The sequence below is a fragment of the Hemiscyllium ocellatum genome, chromosome 37, assembly GCF_020745735.1.
Source record: "Hemiscyllium ocellatum isolate sHemOce1 chromosome 37, sHemOce1.pat.X.cur, whole genome shotgun sequence".
Taxonomy (NCBI): domain Eukaryota; kingdom Metazoa; phylum Chordata; class Chondrichthyes; order Orectolobiformes; family Hemiscylliidae; genus Hemiscyllium; species Hemiscyllium ocellatum.
Genome location: NC_083437.1, coordinates 39,332,774 through 39,353,138, shown reverse-complemented (window position 1 = coordinate 39,353,138; position 20,365 = coordinate 39,332,774). Strand labels below are relative to the sequence as shown.

The window sequence follows — 20,365 nt, the reverse complement described above, 5'->3', positions numbered from 1 at the left end:
TTGAAAAGGAGAGTAAAAAGTTTAAACTCCAGATGCTGTTTAATCTAACCACCAATGTAACAGTAACTCCAGATGCAGTCAATATAAGCCTGCAAACACAGCAGTCAAGGTGGCATGGGTCTAAGTGTCATTTCAGGGACAGGTAGAAGAGTTTTGGTGGAAAGTGGGAAATAGTTGGGAATGTTGAGTATTTCGAGCAGTTTATTATATTTCACATTTCCAGCATTTGCGGTTAATGCATAATCTTGCATATATAGACTCTAATAATTAACAAATAAAATTCTAAACACACATTATATACATTCTTTAGGATGGAAATTTACAAAGTTTCATTTAGTCCTGATGACAAATGCCTTAAACATTCAAAGAAACAGCTTAAAAGACCCAGTGACAATAATGTGACTCATTGCTGCTTCATCACTATTAGTAACGTTTGAAGAATTTTCACATTCTCACTTAAAGATACATTTGGTATGTTTCGGAGATACTGCAGCTAGTGTAGCAAGACAATGTATGAATGTGACATTTAAAGAATTCATTGCAGTATAATCATTAAAATGGAAAATGACTCTGCCCTACTCCACTTCCAGAGAAATCATGCCTGGAGACAGGAATCTGTGTCTGGTGAAACATCTCTTTCTAGACAGAGCTAACATTTTTAATAAATGTGTTTATGGAGTGTGAGCATCAGAGGAAGTTGTTTCCAGTCAGCAACGGCCTTTGAGAATGTGAAGGGGAGCCATTTCTTGGTATTGCTTTTCCTATCCTGTGCAGACACTCATATTCCTGGAAGGGAGGGAATTCCAGGATTTTAACCCAGCCACAGTGAAGGAACAGTGAAATATTTCCAAGTCAGGATGATGAGTGGTTTGGCGGGGAAACTTGCAGGGGGTGGCATTCCCATGTATCAGCTTCTCTTGATTTCTAGATGGAAGTGCCCATGGGTTTTGAAGATGTTACCTAAGGAGACTTGGTGAATTTCTGGAGTGCATCTCGTAAATAGTACACACATGCTGCTACTGGTGGTGGAGGGAGTGAATGCTTGTGGTTGTGGTGCCAATCAAGCAGACTGCTTTGTCCTGGATGGTGTCAAACTCTTTGAGTGTTGTTGGAGCTGCAGGCAAGTGGGGAGTATTCCATCACACTCTTGACTTGTGCCTTGTAGATGATGGACAGGGGAGTCAGGAGGTGAGTAATTTGCTGCAATATTCCTAGCCTCTGACCTGCTCTTGTGGCCATATAGTGAGTCCAGTTCAGTTTCTGGTCAATGGTAGCCCCAGGGTGTTGATGGGGGAGTCTGAATTGGGAATGCCATTGAATGTCAAGGGGCAGTGGTTAGATTGTCTCTTATTGACGATGGTCATAGCCTGGTCACTTGTACATTGCAAATTTATTTGCCACCTGTCAGCCAAAGCTGGATATTGTCCAGATCTCCTTGTATTTGACCATGGACTGCTTGCGTATCTGAGCAGTTGTGAATGGTGCTGAACGTTGTGCACTCATCAGTGAACATCCTCACTTTTGACCTTAAGATGCAAGGAAGGTCGTTGATGAAGCAGCTGAAAATAGTTGTGTGTAGGGCCCAACCCTGAGGAACTCCTGCAGAAATGTCCTGGAGCTGAGATGACTGACCTCCAAGAACCACAACCATCTTCTTTTGTGCCAGGTATGACTCCAACCAGGATGGTTTAAATTATTTGCAACTGAAGCAAGGGTGATGTGAGGAAAGAACATTTTCCCACCAATGAGTAGTCAGGGTTTGGAATGCACTACTTGGATGTGTGGTGGAGGCAGCTTCATTTGAGGTATTTAAGAGGGCATTTTATGGTTATTTGGATAGTAATGGTGTGCAAACATACAAGGGGGAAGGCAATTGATAGGCCCTAGGTAACAGAGCCAGTACAGGCACGATGGGTCAAACGACCTCATTCTGCATCGTAATAATTCTGTGACTTTGTGAAACTTCAGAGAGATTCCCACCCTCCCTCTTCCAATCGGCATTGATTCCAGCTTCACTCAGGTTCCTTGATGCCACATTTGTAAAAATATGGTCTTGATGTCAAGGGCTGTCTCTCTCCCCTCCCCTCTGGAATTCAGCTCTTTTGTCCATGTTTGAACCCAGGCTGTAATGAGGTCAGGGGCTGAGTGGCCCTGGCAGAACCCAAACTGGGCATCACTGAGCAGATTGTTGCTGAGCAGGTGCTGCTTGATAGCACTGTTGGTGACCCCTTCTGTCACTTTACTGATGGTAAAGAGGAGACTGAAGGGGCAGTGAATGGCTGAGTTAGGTTTGTCCTGCTTTTTGTGTACAGGACATACCTGGGCAATTTCCCACAATGTTCGGGTGAGGCCAATGTTGTCACTGTACAAGAATAACTTGACTAAGGATGTAACAAGCCCTGGAGCACAAGTCTTCAGTCCCATTGTTGGAAAGTTGTCAGGGCGATAGCCTTTGCCATGGTTTCTAATGATTTCCAAAATAAACCTGAAAACTACTTAGAATTTCAAACATTGTTTAGAACTAATCTTTTATTCAATTAAATAAATTGAATTTCTTTTTTACAGTAAAGAATTTGTGTCATTTTCACCTTGACTCATTATTGGTATTCTTACCTTTGAATCAGATGGATTTAGGTCCCACAGGGCTGACAACCTAGTCAAATAATCCAGTGTAGTCATGACAGAATACAACACTGTTTGAGTTGAGGATCCATCCACTTGATTGATGTTTTAAAGAAAAGTGCAGAGAGTTTGCCCAATATCTAGGAAAATACAGTCATACAGCACAGAGTTAAAAATCACACAACACCAGGTTATAGTCCAACAGGTTTATTTGTAAGCGCTAGCTTTTGGAGCGCTGTTTTTTCATCAGGTGGTTGTGGAGTATACAGCATGGAAACAGACCCTTCGGTCCGACCAGTCCATGCCAAATATAATCCCAAACTAAACAAGTCCCACCTACCTGCTCCTGGCCCATATCCCTCCAAACCTTTCCTATTCATATACTTACCCAAATGATTTTTAAAATGTTGAGATTGTACCTATAGAGTCATAGAGTCATAGAAATGTACAGCACGGAAACAGACCCTTCAGTCCAACTCGTCCATGCCGACCAGATATCCCAACCCCATCTAGTTCTACCTACCAGCACCAAGCCCATATCCCACCAAACCCTTCCTATTCATATACCCATCCAAATGCCTCTTAAATGTTGCAATCGTACTAGCCTCCACCATGTCCTCTGGCAGCTCATTCCATACATGTTCCACTCTACGCGTGAAAACGTTGTCCCTTAGATCTCTTTTATATCTTTCCCGTCTCACCCTAAATCTATGGCCTCTAGTTCTGGACTCCCCAATCCCAAAGAAAAGACTTTACCTATTTTTCCTATCCATGCCCCTCATGATTTTATGGACCTCTATAAGGTCACCCTTCAGCCTCCGACGATCCAGGGAAAACAGCCCTAGCTGATTCAACCTCTCCTTGTAGCTCAAATCCTCCAACCCTGGCAACTCCTTGTAAATCTTTTCTGAACCCTTTCAAGTTTCACAACATCCTTCTGATAGGAAGAAGACCAGAATTGCACGTAATATTCCAAAGAGGCCTAACCATTGTCCTATACAGCTGCAACATGAATTCCCAACTCCTGCACTCAATACTCTGACCAATAAAGGAAAGCAATACCTTCTTCACCATCCTATCTACCTGTGACTCTACTTTCAAAGAGCTATGAACCTGCACTCCACCACTTCCTCTGGAATTCCATTCCATACACAAACCACCCTCTGGTGAAATGTTTGTCCCTCATGTCTTTTTTAAATCTCTCTCCCCTCACCTTAAAAATGTGCCATGGGTCTTGAAATCCCCCAAACTAGGGAAAAGACAACTACCATTAATACTACCTATACCCTTCATTATTTTATAAACTTCTGCAAGGTCACCTCTCAACCTCCTATGCTCCAGTGAAAAAGCTTCCAGCCTCACCAGCCTTTCTTTATAACCCAAACCTTCCATACCCATCAACATCGTGGTGAATCTCTTCTGGGCCTCCTCCAGTTTAATAATATCCTTCCTATAACTGGGTGAACAGAACTGGATTCGGAATTCCAGAACAGGCCTCACCAATGTCCTGTACAGCCTCAACATGGCTTCCCAAGTCCTGTAGTCAAAGGACTGAGCAATGAAGTAAGCATGCCAAACAACTTTTAACCAACCTGTCTATATCTGGACAGTCTGAGGATGTATCATTGTAATCACTATGTAGAGAAGGGGCAGACAGTCATTGAATGGGGAGAGAAAATAGTAAGAAAAACAAAGGTGACAATTATAATTTGCTTTTGCTCTAAATGTGCACCTGACATTTATTTCTAATGGAGGATTCACTTGGACAATGATTTACTCTAAAAATATTGCGTAATAATCTCCACACCCCAAACCCACCATTCCCCTAACAAAAATAAACTCATACACCAGTTCCTCATGAACTTTAATACCTCAGTGCTGGTTTTGTGACGATGCTGTCATTTTAAAAAGCTTATTTATTTTCTTGTTGTTTTTGAAGAGAAATTGTAAGGCAGAGGTACTGAAAGGTCTAGTTCAACAATGAAAGGGGAGTGGCCAGTTCTCCCAGTTTAGGTTGTTTCTAGTTTGCTTTTAGCTGCAGCAGTCACAAGATGTGTGAATCCTGAGGAATTGCAAGCTCCAGTAAAGAACTCCTCTGACTTTCTCCTGAAATCTCTCTCTGGATGTTGCTCCTTCCTGTTGATAAGGATCTGTGTTTGAATTTACCATTTTGCCAAGGGGTGTGTTGGTGGGATGTTACTGTATCGGAACAGCTAATTAGTAAATTAACTGTACCAGGTCGGTTAAGTTTTCCAATAGTTAAGTTATTCCAAATTCTGCTTTCTTTTGTTCGCACTTCAGCTGTAGTGTTTAAATAAATTTTGTTTTGCTTATGCCAAGTGGTTTGACCAGCTGCAGCACATCTGGAACATCCACTTCACATCTGCCTTTAAGAAAAGAAAAAGCTAGCGTCTAGGCTATCTTCTTAGGATATTTTGAGAGAGTCTGGCCTGGTGCATAACAGCTTTTACCTGACTTCTACCAACATTTAAACAGAAATAAGGTTAGGCAGGGTTTCTCACATGCAGCGTCATGAGATTTTGAAGAAATCACGGAGGGCTGTGAAGAAAGTGATTGAATGGCACTGACTGTGTTTCTCATTTGGATAACCAGTGCAGGCATGATGGGCTGAATGGCCTCTTTTTATTCCGTAACAATTCTATAATTCTGCTGCATTGACTTTGAGTATCCCTAAGCCTGACTCACAAAAGGCTCTATTGCACTTCATGAGAAATACCCTTTTGTTGGAGGGACACCTAACCTCCCACACCTTGTGTATTTCCCGTGCGTCAATGATAAGTCTGATACATTTATCTGCAACTGTATGTAAGAATTTCCTTACATTGTATTGGCTCCTACCCAAGCTCAAAATCATAATTCAAAGGGAACAGCCCCATGAGCTCCTCTCCTTGATATTGACATTGAGAAATCAACCAAATCTGTCTATTGCGGATCTACCTTCACAGTTTGAATGTACATCAGGGTCCCTACAGTTGCCTTATTGGCCACCTTGTAAATTGTGATTCCCTATTAGTTCAAATGAGATACTGAAATAGGGCACATCCAACTAACCCTGAAGTATATGTCTTCTCTGATCAAATTAGTTCTCACTGTATAGCACACAAACCTATGAAAGGCTTCAAGGCAGTGTCATCGACCAGGGCATGCCCCCTCAAAGCATTACAAGAATGTAGCCGAGACCCTAGCTTTTCTCGTTGTTTTAGACAGATGGTAGGTGGAAATCCCAGGAGTGATGCAGCGGGTCAAACCACATGGCTTCAAGTAAAACAGAATTTATTTACACACCATTGAATGAAACACACAAAAGAAAACAGAATTTATAATAACGCCTATTTGAAAACCCAACCGACACAATGTCCCCCACAACTTAACAAAGGAACTGTTCCAATTCCCTGCAACATCCCCATAAACACACCCCTTAACAAAAAAGGTAAATTCAAACACAGATTCTTACAGGAGAGATGCTAGAGAGAGAGAGACTGAGAGAGTAAGCCAGAAACATCTCTTGAATCAGGGAACCTTTCTTTTCCAGCAGCCCTCTATGACCAGTACCTTCAAACGGACTGCTTGCTAAAGCCAAACCAAACCAGAGAAAAACAAACCTGCACTGGGAGAACTGGCCACTCCCCTTTCATTGTACAAGTGTTCTAAACAAAACTTAAAAGCCTTTTCCCTGATTGTTGTCTTAGGCAGTATCTGTTAGGTATTCCAGACAAATCAGAACCTCTGCCTTTTACAATCCCTCTTGAGAAAAAACAGGGACAACATAATCTTGTTAAAGGAGCAGCATTGTCACAGCAATCATTGAATCTCTTCATTGTGGAAGCAGGCTGTTCAGTCTATACCGACCCGCTGAATTGCATTCCACCCAGACCCACATCCATACCCTATCATCCCACATTTCCCATGGCTAATCTATCTAGCCTGAACATCTTCGGACAATGGGACGAAACTGGACTACCCAGAGGGATCCATATAAAACACAGGGAGAACACGCAAATTCCACACAGACAGTCACCTGAGGCTGGAATTAAACACAGGACCCTGCTGCGAGGCAGCAATGTGAACCATGGAGCCAATGTGCCATCACTGGAGAGTACCCAATGTATCTTGGGTTCCTGTGGAAGGGTAAGATATCTCAAAAGATTAAGAACCGGGGAAGCTAGCTGTTTCATTGTGCCATAGCTCTTGCATGGTATTTGCCACCAAAACAATACTGCCATCAAACCAAAAAGATGCTATGCTTGTCGTACGACTGAGTGCCATGGGATATGAATTTCAGTGCCAGCATGATGCCAGGTAAGTCAACGACATGTCCTAAAGACTGGTATGTTGTATCAAACAGCGTATCACTTCAACTGTTTGCAACCTGCAAAATATTGACTGTATCCTTCCAACTACATTTACTGAGGTCAGAGTTCAGTGTCCAACATTAGATGTGAATTTGCAATTGGACAGCATTTGCTGAATAATCTGGAATGAACATAGAAGCTTTCTCACATCCAATTTAGGATTGTCTGTCAGGCTGAGAGTGTGATGCATTGACTTATATTGAAAGCTACATATAGTAATGCGCAAGGCCCTATTTGAGGACAGAAAGAACATGTACTCATACTGTACTTTTCTCAATTCAACAAAATAGGTGACAGTGATTTGCTGGCTCATTTCTCAGTGCACATCCCTGAACCATCAGAATCTGCCGGTCTGGTTTAAAATATAATCAAGACGTGGCAGTTTTTTGTCAATCATCGTTAGTTGGTGCAATTTCCATGGTAACGCCTCTACCAGTCAGGGTTCACATTCTAAAAAATCCGTACTCTCCTCTCACGTGGTACCAATACTGATTTTCACCTTGTTAGAACTTGCAAATTTGCCAATTTTCCTGTAGTGTGTGAGACAAAACATTTTTTAAAAATGTCTTTTAGAGTAATACTTAAGAACCTTTTTCTGTTAACGATGTGCAGTCTCAGCATTTGAAGATTGTTTATGGGACTTTATTGTGTCCTTTTATTCAGTCACCTTGACAGGTGTTGAATATTTATGTCGAAACCTCTTGGCACCAAAACAAAATTGAGAGTAATGGTAAAATTGGAAGGGAACAAGCTGTTCCTGGTGGGATAGATTCAGATATTTTGGGAAACATTCTGCTGTCATTTTGCTCTCTCCATTTCATTTCATCACATTCATTCTGTCTAGACAACATTCTTGGCCTCAGTAATACTTCTAAAGTCAAATGGAACTCCTACAACTCCACCATTTGCTATGTTATCTCCAAGTGCCAAACATTTTGTTTTCCTGAGCAAGCATTAAATCTATATTTGATATTCGGCAGCACGGTGGCACAGTGGTTAGCACTGCTGTCTCACAGCGCCTGAGACCCAGGTTCAATTCCCGACTCAGGCGACTGACTGTGTGGAGTTTGCACGTTCTCCCCGTGTCTGCGTGGGTTTCCTCCGGGTGCTCTGGTTTCCTCCCACAGTCCAAAGATGTGCAGGTCAGGTGAATTGGCCATGCTAAATTGCCCGTAGTAAGGGGTAAATGTAGGGTATGGGTGGGTTGCGCTTCGGCAGGTTGGTGTGGACTTGTTGGGCCGAAGGGCCTGTTTCCACACTGTAAGTAATCTAATCTATATGAATCATAAATATGTCATCAATGCATTGGGACCCTTTAACTCCTTTGTTCTCACTTCTCCTTCTCTAAAGGGAGTTTTTATGGCAACCAGCAGATATGTGTTCAAGTCCCACTCCACAACTTGATGGTTGTGGAAGATGCTATATGTAACATGGCTAACCCAGGCTGTGCATTAAACTACAAATCTCTCCAACGTGTGCCAGTGTCAGGCAGGAAGTGTTGGATAGGTTCCTGGTCAGCCACATGATTGAAAGAATCAGCCTCCAGCATCACTATCCATAGCTCCAGGATACCACGGCAACACGGTCATTCCACATAAACCACCACCACTTCAGTGTCTAAAAATCTTGGAATTTCATCAGATAACCTTCAGAAGGAATCCAAGAGGAGAAAAGGTACTCTACAATAGTTAAATCATTGAGGGTATAATCACTGAAGAGTAATAACATTCTAACAAACGTGATTGTGCAGGAATGATAACCACTTATCATAGCTCAAACCTAGGTAAAAGAGTTGACAAACAGGAGGCCAGAAGAACACAGCAAACCGGGCAGCATCAGGAAGTGGTGAAGTCCAGAAGTGTTCCCTTGTGTGTCCTTTAGTTGAGATGTTAAATTGTTACGTTTGTAGACATGAATATGGTATTCTGAGAGAACGCATGTAAAATAAAATGTTTTTTTCTCTGAGCAGCACAACAAAGACATAACCAGTCAATTGTCAATTCCTGTTTCTAAAGTGGTCAGTACATTGAGTATAGGGATTGGGAGGTCATGTTGCGACTGTACAGGACATAGGTTAGTCCCTACTTTTGGAATACTGCATTCAATCCTGGTCTCCTTCCTATAGGAAAGATATTACAAAACTTGAAAGGGTTCAGAAAAGATTTACAAGATGTTGCCAGTGTTGGAGAATTTGAGCTCTAGGGAAGGCTGAATAGGCTGGGGCTGTTTTCTCCGGAGTGTCGGAAGCTGAGGGGTGATCTTATAAAAGTTTATAAAATCATGAGGGGCATGGATAGGGTGAATAGACAAGGTCTCTTCCCTGGGATGAGGGAGTCCAGAAGTAGAGGGCATAGGTTTAGGGTGAGAGGGGGAACATTTAAAAGGGACCTAAGGGGAAACTTTTTCATGCAGAGGGTGGTGCATGTCTGGAATGAGCTGCCAGAGGAAGTGGTGGACTGGTACAATTACAGCATTTAAAAGGCATCAGGATGGGTGTATGAATAGGAAGGGTTTAGAGGGATATGGGCCAAATTCTGGCAAATGGACTAGATTAGGTTCGGATATCTGGTCGGCATGGATGGTTTGGACCGAAAGATCTATTCCCGTGCTGTACATCCCTATGACTCTATGGCTTGTTACGCCTATAATAGCCACAGTGGCTGTGGCAATGTATTTTGGTTTATTCATTCACAGGATGGGAGTGTCACTGGCAATGTTAGTGTTTATTGCCCATCCCTAACTACCCTTGCTGACATCTGCAATTTGCATGGGGAATAGACCCACCAAACACTGTAAGGTAGAGGGTTCTTGAATTGAACACAGAGATAATAGGGGAATGGCAATTAATCCAGCATCTGTAACATAGCAAAAAAATCCCACAGTGCTTCATCAAACTGCTATCTAACAATGAGCTGTATAAAAGAAGATAAAAGATAAAGATCTGCAGATGCTAGCAATCTGAAACAAAAACAAATTGCTGGAGAAACCCAGCAGGTCTGGCGGCATCAATGGAGAGAGACATAGAGTTAAGTGACCCTTCTTAGAACAGAATTAAAGAAGGATAACTGGACCTGAAATGTTGACGACCCAGATACTGTGGAACCTGCTGAGTTTCTCCAGTAATTTCCATTTTTGTTACATAAAAATAGACACTGGGCTGGATTTAGCAATCAGCAATGAAAGAATGACACTTGCCACTAACACTAAAGAAAGTTGTCTCTGAAGATCAAGTGACATGTGTGGCGTTAACTTCCTCCATGACAACATCACATGTGCCAAGCAAATGGAATCTCTGGTGTCCAAGAACTATGACATCATCAGGCAAGCTGTCAGCCAATCAGATTGAAGAGTTCACATAGACAGAAAGCCAGAAATCAGAAGTGTTGGTTAAGATTGCACTTTAATCATTTTGCTGATGGAAAAATAAAGATTGGGACTTAGAACCTTAAAGCACGAGTAGGCAATTCAGCCCTTTCAGCATACTCCCTTAATTCATTAAGATCATGGCTGATCTGATTGTGGTCTCAAACCCCACTTTCCTGTCTGACCCCATAGCCTTATGTATAACATTAGGTTAGGAACTGAATTATCATAACTGTAGCGATTGGAACCATGGCCAGGTGAATCTTATTGACTATGAGATCCCTGATTGGGGCCGTTAATCTGGGCCAATCAGGGAGCACTGGCTGTCAGATATAAACAGGAGATTCCTCTTTCCCTGAATCACAATGTCTAAGAGAGGACGTGGTGGTTCGTCCGGAGCGAAATTTCGCATCTCCCTTGGTCTTCCTGTGGGAGCTGTGATCAACTGCGCTGACAATGCAGGGGCCAAGAACCTATACATAATCTCTGTCAAAGGCATCAAGGGACGTTTGAACAGACTACCAGCTGCTGGTGTTGGTGACATGGTCATGGCAACTGTCAAGAAAGGCAAACCATAGCTCCAGAAAAAGGTGCATCCAGCAGTAGTGATACGGCAGCGGAAAGCGTACCGGAGAAAAGACGCGGTGTTTCTCTACTTTGAAGACAAGGCAGGAGTGATTGTAAATAACAAAGGGGAAATGAAAGGTTCTGCAATCACAGGTCCTGTTGCCAAGGAATGTGCAGATCTGTGGCCCAGGATTGCTTCCAATGCTGGGAGCATTGCATAAGAATTGTAAACAGTTTCTAAAATGATACCTGTATGATTCAATAAATGTTTTTACCCCCAGAAAAATAAATAAACAGGAGATTCAAGGAGTCGCCTCACTCTAGGGACTAGCTCTGAGCTGGCTGGTCACAGCATATGTACTATGCCCATGTAAATAAAGGGTGACTTGGTGATGGGAAACTGGTTTTTGTGCAGTTATTTCAATAACCAACATGTTTTAAAACATAAAATAAACTTTCATTTTTAACATCTGTGGAATCTTTGTGTAGAATGAAGGGAATGATACATTCAATTTGTATTAGCAATTTCATGAGGCCCACAGAAATTGGTCATTAGTAATTATGACATGGTATGCTATTAAAACGTGGTACATCGCATTCAATAGTTAATCCAATAGTTACTTCTGATGCATTCTTACTGCTTTTCTCCCCTCTCCATTTCAAAAATGTACGTCTTGTTTCTTTTCATATTTTCCTTTTCCTTTGAAAAATAGGCAATCGTGTTTTAACCAAAAAAACCTGCCTGTGACATCCAATTTAAAATGCCCGACAGCAAATTATTTACAGTTTAAACATTATTACTGCGTTCGAGACTTAGGGCGGGAATAGTTTTTAACCATACATCACAGACTCTTGCCTTCAAGAAAAGAGAGAAAGGAAGGACTGCTGTTACAAATGATTTAAAATCAAAGATGTCAGAACTGGTTCACATGAGTTAGAGAGTCCAGTAAGCCAATGTCCGTTTGAGTTAACTTCAGTCAGCTGTACAAAGTAATCTCTGTCTCAAGTGTTCATAATCCAACTGAATTGTTGGTGAATGTGTGGCAGTTATAAACTGGGAATTGAGCTGCTTCACAGCTGAAACATAGTTTTCTTCCCAAAAATCAGACCAGTTGTGAGATATTGAGATTGGTGGCAGGCTTTCAGCTAAACTGGGAGTTGTTTACTCTCCTGGTGTTATGAGCAGACCGACAAAAATAAGATAGAACTGTACAACTGGAGGTATATGAATTAAGCTAGCAGTTTCAGGCCTGGGGCTTGAGATACTCAGCTATTGAAATGATCGATGGCCTATTTGTCACAAATAAAACCCATTGTGTCTTATAGTAGATAACCACAGAGAGATTTGCACAAAGTTGAACAAATGTGATTGCTGGTAGATTATTTTGTTCCGAACTGGTTATGATAGACATCTTGTCTATTAGCACTTTGTGTTCACTTAATTCAATGCTCATGGGGTGTAAGGTTTGACATGATCCAGGAGGCAATGAGATATCTTTATCTTGTAAATTCTGGAAATTTCTGGATGCAGTCTGGTTGGTTATTCTGTGTTCAAAAGCAGTCATTTGTTAAAAATTTATCATAAGTCCATTACAAGGAATAATTTAAACAGAATAATGTGGTTTTATTTTTAAAAATTAGGATAATTCCCTTCCTGCTCCATCCATATTACATTTGACAACTTCCCCACCATTTCTAACAGTTTCAGATTGCATTTTTGCATGGAAAGAGAAGATTTGACTCTTTTCTGATAGGCATTCTCGAGCCTAGCCCACTGTACGCTTGTACACTAGGTACAGAACAAAGAATAATGGCCCAGCCTCCTGAGAAAGGTAAAGTCACCATAGTCCTAGAGTAAAAAGTGAGGTCTGCAGATGCTGGAGATCAGAGCTGAAAATGTGTTGCTGGTTAAAGCACAGCAGGTCAGGCAGCATCCAAGGAACAGGAAATTCGACGTTTCGGGCCAGAGCCCTTCATCAGGAATGAGGAGAGTGTGCCAGGCAGGCTAAGATAAAAGGTAGGGAGGAGGGACTTGGGGGAGGGGCGATGGAGATGTGATAGGTGGAAGGAGGTCAAGGTGAGGGTGATAGGCCGGAGTGGGGTGGGGGCGGAGAGGTAGGAAGAAGATTGCAGGTTAGGAGGGTGGTGCTGAGTTGAGGGAACCGACTGAGACAAGGTGGGGGAAGGGGAAATGAGGAAACTGGAGAAATCTGAGTTCATTCCTTGTGGTTGGAGGGTTCCCAGGCGGAAGATGAGGCGCTCCTCCTCCAGCCGTCGTGTTGTTATGTTCTGCCGATGGAGGAGTCCAAGGACCTGCATGTCCTCGGTGGAGTGGGAGGGAGAGTTAAAGTGTTGAGCCCGGACCAACCAACCTAACCACCCCGTGGCCTGGACCAACCAACCCAACCACCCCATGGCTCAACACTTTAACACTCCCTCCCACTCCACCGAGGACATGCAGGTCCTTGGACTCCTCCATCGGCAGAACATAACAACACGACGGCTGGAGGAGGAGCGCCTCACCTTCCACCTGGGAACCCTCCAACCACAAGGAATGAACTCAGATTTCTCCAGTTTCCTCATTTCCCCTCCCCCCACCTTGTCTCAGTCAATTCCCTCAACTCAGCACCGCCCTCCTAACCTGCAATCTTCTTCCTAACCTCTCCGCCCCTACCCCACTCCAGCCTATCACCCTCACCTTGACCTCCTTCCACCTATCACATCTCCATCGCCCCTCCCCCAATTCCCTCCTCCCTACCTTTTATCTTTGCCTGCCTGGCACACTCTCCTCATTCCTGATGAAGGGCTCTGGCCCGAAACGTCGAATTTCCTGTTCCTTGGATGCTGCCTAACCTGCTGTGCTTTAACCAGCAACACATTTTCACCATAGTCCTACCAGACCATAGAGTTGCTCTCTGATCACACAGTCAGGTGAGGGTGACCAAGCGCAGAGGAGGAGGGAGAGGTTGAGCAGGAGTGTCCTTCATGGTAACCTCAGCTAATGCAGGAATTCAGCGCACACTGTAGGCCTCACTGTGAATTATAATAACCAGCTATCCAGCCACCAAGCTAACTGGCCCTTCATTAGAAAATAGACAAGGATAGGTTTTGAAGGGTCATATTGGACACAAAGCTTCCCTCTTCACCATCGCTCCCAGACAGCACAGTATTTCCAGTACCTCCTGGCTTGCTTCAGTTTTCTAACATGCTTAAATTTTTCAAATCCTGTTTTATCTGTACATCATGGAAATGAATAACTTGCATTTAAACAGCACTTCATATAATCACCAGGCATCACAAAGCACATTCCACCTAATAAAATACACAGGCCAATAGTGAGGGCACTGGTTTAAAAACCCATTTCAAGCTTGTCTTCTGGCATTTGATTCCAGCCAGCAAGCAGAAATAGAAAGTGGTGAATTGAGATACACGTCAGGGGGCTGATATAATGATGTTAGACTCTGCTGTAATGCAACTATTGTCTTAATAAGACCCTACATTTTTTGTAGTCAATACCATCTGCTCACTGGCCTTTCCTATTTCCAAATTAAGGAGGTCTAAATTCCACTGGGACAAATACAGACCCAAATAAAACAAACATTCATTCTCCAAAGCCGAGAATTGCATACAATTAAGATGCAGGGCAGTCTGTTTCTGACATCGGCTGAACAAAGAGCAGAACAGAGTGGCAGTGAGTGAAGTGGAAGTAGACACGGAGGTTGAGTTTTGATACAAAGGAACTCATTTTAAAGCAAACACTATTGAGAGATTAGAAGTAACAATATATAGTAAGATTAATATTAGCTAGCAGATTACACAATTAAGATATCAACAAGTTGACAAACAGAATTGCTAGCTCAACATGGGAAATCAGATCACCTCAGAGTACATGTTAAAGTTTATTAACTGGATGGAATATCACACAATCGCTACAGTGTGGAAGCAGGGCATTCAGCCCATCAAGTCCACACTAACTCTCTGGAGAGCATCCAACCCAGGCTGACCCCATGGCTGTAATCCTGTATTTCCCATGGCTAACCCACCATGGAAATTCCTTGGACTGTCGAAGGACGCCTACACAGAAATAGAGAGAATGTGCAAACTCCACGCAGACAGTCACCCAAGGGTGGAATTGAACCCTGTCCCTGCTGCTATCAGACAGTAGTGTTAACCACTGAGCTACTGTGCCACCTGTATATTGATGTATTTCTTCATTAGGACATGGAGCTACCTGGTATGGGTGGGGAGATGATAGTGGAATGTCACTGGGCTGGTAATTCAGAGGCACAGGGTAAAGCCTGAAGGATGTTGGCTCACATCCCACAATGGCAGCAGGTGGAACTTCAATCCAGTTAATCAATCTGCAATATACAGCTGGGAACAACAGCCATCAGTCTCTGATTCCCAATGTCCTTTCCGGATAGGAGACCTGCTCTCACTGGTCTGGACTACATGTGACTCCAGACCCACACCAATGGTGCTGGCTCATGAAGAGCAACTTATGAACGCCCACCCATCCCATTAAAGGCATTGCATGCAGAATCCTGGGGCTCCAAGCCACTATCAGATTAACCAACTCCAACAGCAGTGAGGATCAGATAGATGGAGCCATGAGGCATAGTCCTGTGACCCTCATGACTACACAGTGGCTATCTCCATGCCCCCTCCCCTCATGCTGACTTTGGGGCTGTTCCTGGTAGCTCGCTGTCAATGTCCTGTCTCAGTGCTCCTTTGAGCTGCCTCAGTTAGATACAGGCAACGTTCCCCGTGCCTCCTATGTGATTCAGAAGTTGATCCAGCTGCGTTTCTTGAAGCCTAGGTTCCCCTTTAGCAGGTACAATGAGCTAGTAACATCAGTCAGGCTGAGTTGAAATAAACGGAGGTGTTGCAGAAATGATACAACAGCTCAGTTGGAGTTTGTCAAACCAATTTTAAATGCAGAGATCAGAGGGGAAAAGGTTACATGCTTCTTAGAAGAATGTACCTTGTGGATAATTTTGGAGTGAGCAAGCAGCCATGCTACTCCTGTTAGTTAGCGATGGATTATTTTCCATCACAGCTGAAAATGTGTTGCTGGAAAAGCGCAGCAGGTCAGGCAGCATCCAAGGAACAGGAAATTCGACGTTTTGGGCATAAGCCCTTCATCAGGATGAAGGGTTCCTGATGAAGGGCTTATGCCCGAAACGTCGAATTTCCTGTTCCTTGGATGCTGCCTGACCTGCTGCGCTTTTCCAGCAACACATTTTCAGCTCTGATCTCCAGCACCTGCAGACCTCACTTTCTCCTCCTATTTTCCATCACTGGCAACTTTCACCCCAATTATAGACAGAACATCTTTGTGTTTTTTAAAGATGGAGGAGGTCATTGTTGAATTCTGGGTCTGTTTTATTCCTGTACAGTTAGAACAAATGAAAACTCCAGCTTATATTGGTTTGCATTAACCAGGAACACCAGACTGAGTCTCCACAGGACAGCAAGCCTGTCATATCCTTCAACAAATTCTTAAAGAGGCAAATTTTACATTTCAGAATGGCTTTAATAATTTGTTTCCTTCATTCATTTAAAATCTTATCCCAGAAGCTTTTTCTGTTAATCAACATTGTGAATTAAGCCTAGAACTATCTTCAAAGTCACACAGCACAGAAACAGACTCTTCGGTCCAACTCATCCATGCCAACCAATTTTCCCAAACTAAACTAGATCCATTTGCTCACATCCCTCTAAATCTTTTCAATCCATGTACCTATCCAAATGTCTTAACTGTACCCACATCTACCGCTTTCTCTGACAGTTTATCCCACATACAAACCACCTTTATAGAATCTCTACATGGTGGAAGCAGGCCATTTAGCCCATCACGTCCACACTGACCATCCAAAAAGCATCCCTCCCTGTAACTCTGCATTTCCCATGGCTAATCCACCTAGCCTACACATCCCCTGACACCATGGGGAAATTTAGCATGGCCAATCCACCTAACCTGTAAACTTTGGACTGTGGGAGGAAACCCACACAGACACGGGGAAATTATGCAAACTCCACACAGTTGTCCAAAGGTGGAATGGCTGCAAATGTGTTGCTGGTCAAAGCACAGCAGGTTAGGCAGCATCTCAGGAATAGAGAATTCGACGTTTCGAGCATAAGCCCTTCCTGATGAAGGGCTTATGCTCGAAACGTCGAATTCTCTATTCCTGAAAATTTCCTGATGAAGGGCTTATGCTCGAAACGTCGAATTCTCTATTCCTGAATTCCTGATGAAGGGCTTATGCTCGAAACGTCGAATTCTCTATTCCTGAAGTTTCCTGATGAAGGGCTTATGCTCGAAACGTCGAATTCTCTATTCCTGAGATGCTGCCTAACCTGCTGTGCTTTGACCAGCAACACATTTGCAGCTGTGATCTCCAGCATCTGCAGACCTCATTTTTTACTCAAAGGTGGAATGGAACCTGGGTACCTGGCACTGTGAGACAGCAGTGTTAACCACTGAGCCACTGTGCTATCTTTGTGCAAAAAAGTTGTGCCTCAGGTCCCTTTTAAATCTTTCTCCACTCACATTAAAATTATGACCTGAGTTTTGAACTCCTATAGAGTATGTACAGAATGGAGCTATGAGTCAGGATAGTTAGAAACATACATTGTGCATCAGGAATTCAGGAGAGGAAGAAGATGATCCAACTGTTTGAACCTAATCAGTTGTTTCCCCGAGATCCTGACTGGCCTGTGACCTGACTTTATGTCCCAACTTTGCCCCTTATCCCTTAATAATTGCAGCTGACAAAGTGTACCAAGTTCAGATTTAAAAATAATGATCAATTCAGCATTTAGAGAGTCCCAAACTTTGTATGTGGAAAAGGTTGTTCATTTCAATCTGGTTTTAATTATTTGACTCACCCTTGACCTGGACTCCCCTGAACAAGAGAAACAATTGCTCTCAATCTTCCCTCGCTGTTACCCTTCATATTGTGAAAACTTTGATTTAATCACCCCTTAGCTTTCTAAGTTCCAGCTGGTACAACCTAATATTTAATCTTTCCCCGTAGAACTAATCTTTGGAGCTCAGGGATCATTCAAAGTCTACCCTGAACTCTCAAGGTCAATATGTCCTTCCTTAAGCATCTGCTCACGGTACTCCATTCAACAGGATCACTTCCGAATATTCAAGAAGATTAGCAAAACATTCCTCATTCCAACTTCCTTCTTCCCACATCCAATTGACTGCTCTAATTCAACTTTTGGAAGCCACAGTTAACTCCTCTCCCTATAAACCATCATCTCCATATCTCTACGGTGCTAACTAGAGATACCAGACTCTTTCCCTCCCCTTGTATCTCAACATAAATTGAAAGACACTTCACTAAGTAATGTGCCAGCACCCTCCTTCCCCATTCATATCATTCAACAAATATTTTTCAAGACAAATTATCCCCCGATGGTTAAGGTGGGGCAAGGAGTGTTCAAATTTCATTGTGTGCAGGACTCACCATAAGATCTGATAGAAAAAGGGAAAGATGCCAATAACAAAGAACAGATCATTCTCTGTCGTGACTGCCAGCATTTAATATATATTTTTGATTTTAATGCTACTAGTAATCTTCCTTTTACACAAGCATGAATTATATTTCTTTGTACTTGCGAGGCCTGTGGCAATTATTTATTAGCCAGGACTGCTGGTATCTAAAGAGAAATTCTCCAGGCATCTACTCATCAACCACGAGAGCAATCTGATCAAACAGCTGTCCTTATTAGACAGTCCCTCCAACCAGACTTGTTCTACACGTAGATCTTAACTCTTGCTTTGCCATTAAAAAGTTCACTAATTTATAAGCATAAAGTCATACAGCATGGAAACAGACCCTTCGGTCTAACAAGTCCATGCTGGCCATAATCCCAAACTGAACTAGTCCCACCTGCCTGCGTTTGGCCCATATCCCACCAAACATTTCTTATACATGTACTTATCCAAATGTCTTTTAAACATTGTAACTGCATCTGCATCCATCACTTCCTCTGGAAGTTCATTTCACACGTAAACCACACTCTGTGTAAAAAAATTACCTCTCATGTGTTTTTAAATCTTTCTTCTCTCATCTTAACAATATACCCCCAGTTGTGAAATCCCCCTTCCCAGGGAAAAGACACCTACCACTCACCTCATCCAAGCCCCTTATTATTTTATCAACCTCAATAAGATCGTCCCTTAACATCCTACACTCCCGAGAAAAATGCCCCAACCTATCCAACCTCTCCTTATATCTCAAATCCTCTATTCCCCTCAACATCCTGGTAAATCTTTTCTGAACCTTTCTTTAGCTTAATAGTATCCTTCCGATAACAGGGCAATCAGAACTGGACAGAGTACTCCAGAAGTGGTCTCACCAAAGTCTTGTACTACCTCAACATAACGTCTGAACTCCTATACTCAAAGATCTAAGCATCTAGAATTTCTCTTCCTGAGATCCAACTCAAATATTTAAGTTGGTTGAAAGCCTTCCCATTTGGTGCCAATATGTGATCACAATCAGACACAGCTTGACATCTGATCAATTGTAAACTGATTTTTGGATTTTTTTTCTTTTTGCATTCTTGTTTCAAAACTTGAATGGGTAGTAAATTAAACTAAAAGATAGTAGTAGATTTTTAAAAGCAACAAAAAGAAAGATAGCATGGATGCCACAGAGACTATAGTTAGAATAAAGGCAAGTTCAGATTAAAGTGACGGAGAGGTAGGAGAGGCAAATAGGAAGAAAATGATTGTGAAAGCACAAGTAAATTAATTAACTGTCAGATTTTAATGACAAATTCAAGTTTCAAAATTCTTAAACAACGATGCAAACAATTATAAATCAGTTTCTGGATTAGTGGTGCTGGAAGAGCACAGCAGTTCAGGCAGCATCCAAAGTGCAGCAAAATCGACGTTGCAGGCAAAAGCCCTTCATCAGGAATAAAGGCCGTGAGCCTGAAGCGTGGAGAGATAAGCTAGAGGAGGGTGGGGGTGGGGAGAAAGTAGCATAGAGTACAATGGGTGAGTGGGGGAGGGGATGAAGGTGATAGGTCAGGGAGGAGGGTGGAGTGGATAGGTGGAAAAGGAGCTAGGCAGGTAGGACAAGTCCGGACAAATCATGGGGACAGTGCTGAGCTGGAAGTTTGGAACTAGGGTGAGGTGGGGGAAGGGGAAATGAGGAAACTGTTGAAGTCCACATTGATGCCCTGGGGTTGAAGTGTTCCGAGGCAGGAGATGAGGCGTTCTTCCTCCAGGCATCTGGTGGTGAGGGAGCGGCAGTGAAGGAGGGCCAGGACCTCCATGTCCTCGGCAGGAAAGGGAGCTCCCTTGATTTGGGATTTACCAGGACATTGCTGGATCTGGAACAATGCAGCTATTACGGAATATTGGATAGGGTGAGGTTGTCCACTTGGAATAGAGGAGGCTGAGAAGATGTTTA

General features: G+C 42.9%; 1 pseudogene; it reads left to right on the top strand.

The window, feature by feature from the left end:
* The first annotated feature begins 10,709 nt into the window (after nucleotides 1-10,709).
* Nucleotides 10,710-11,213, top strand: LOC132833672 (large ribosomal subunit protein uL14-like; annotated as a pseudogene).
* Nucleotides 11,214-20,365: the final 9,152 nt, after the last annotated feature.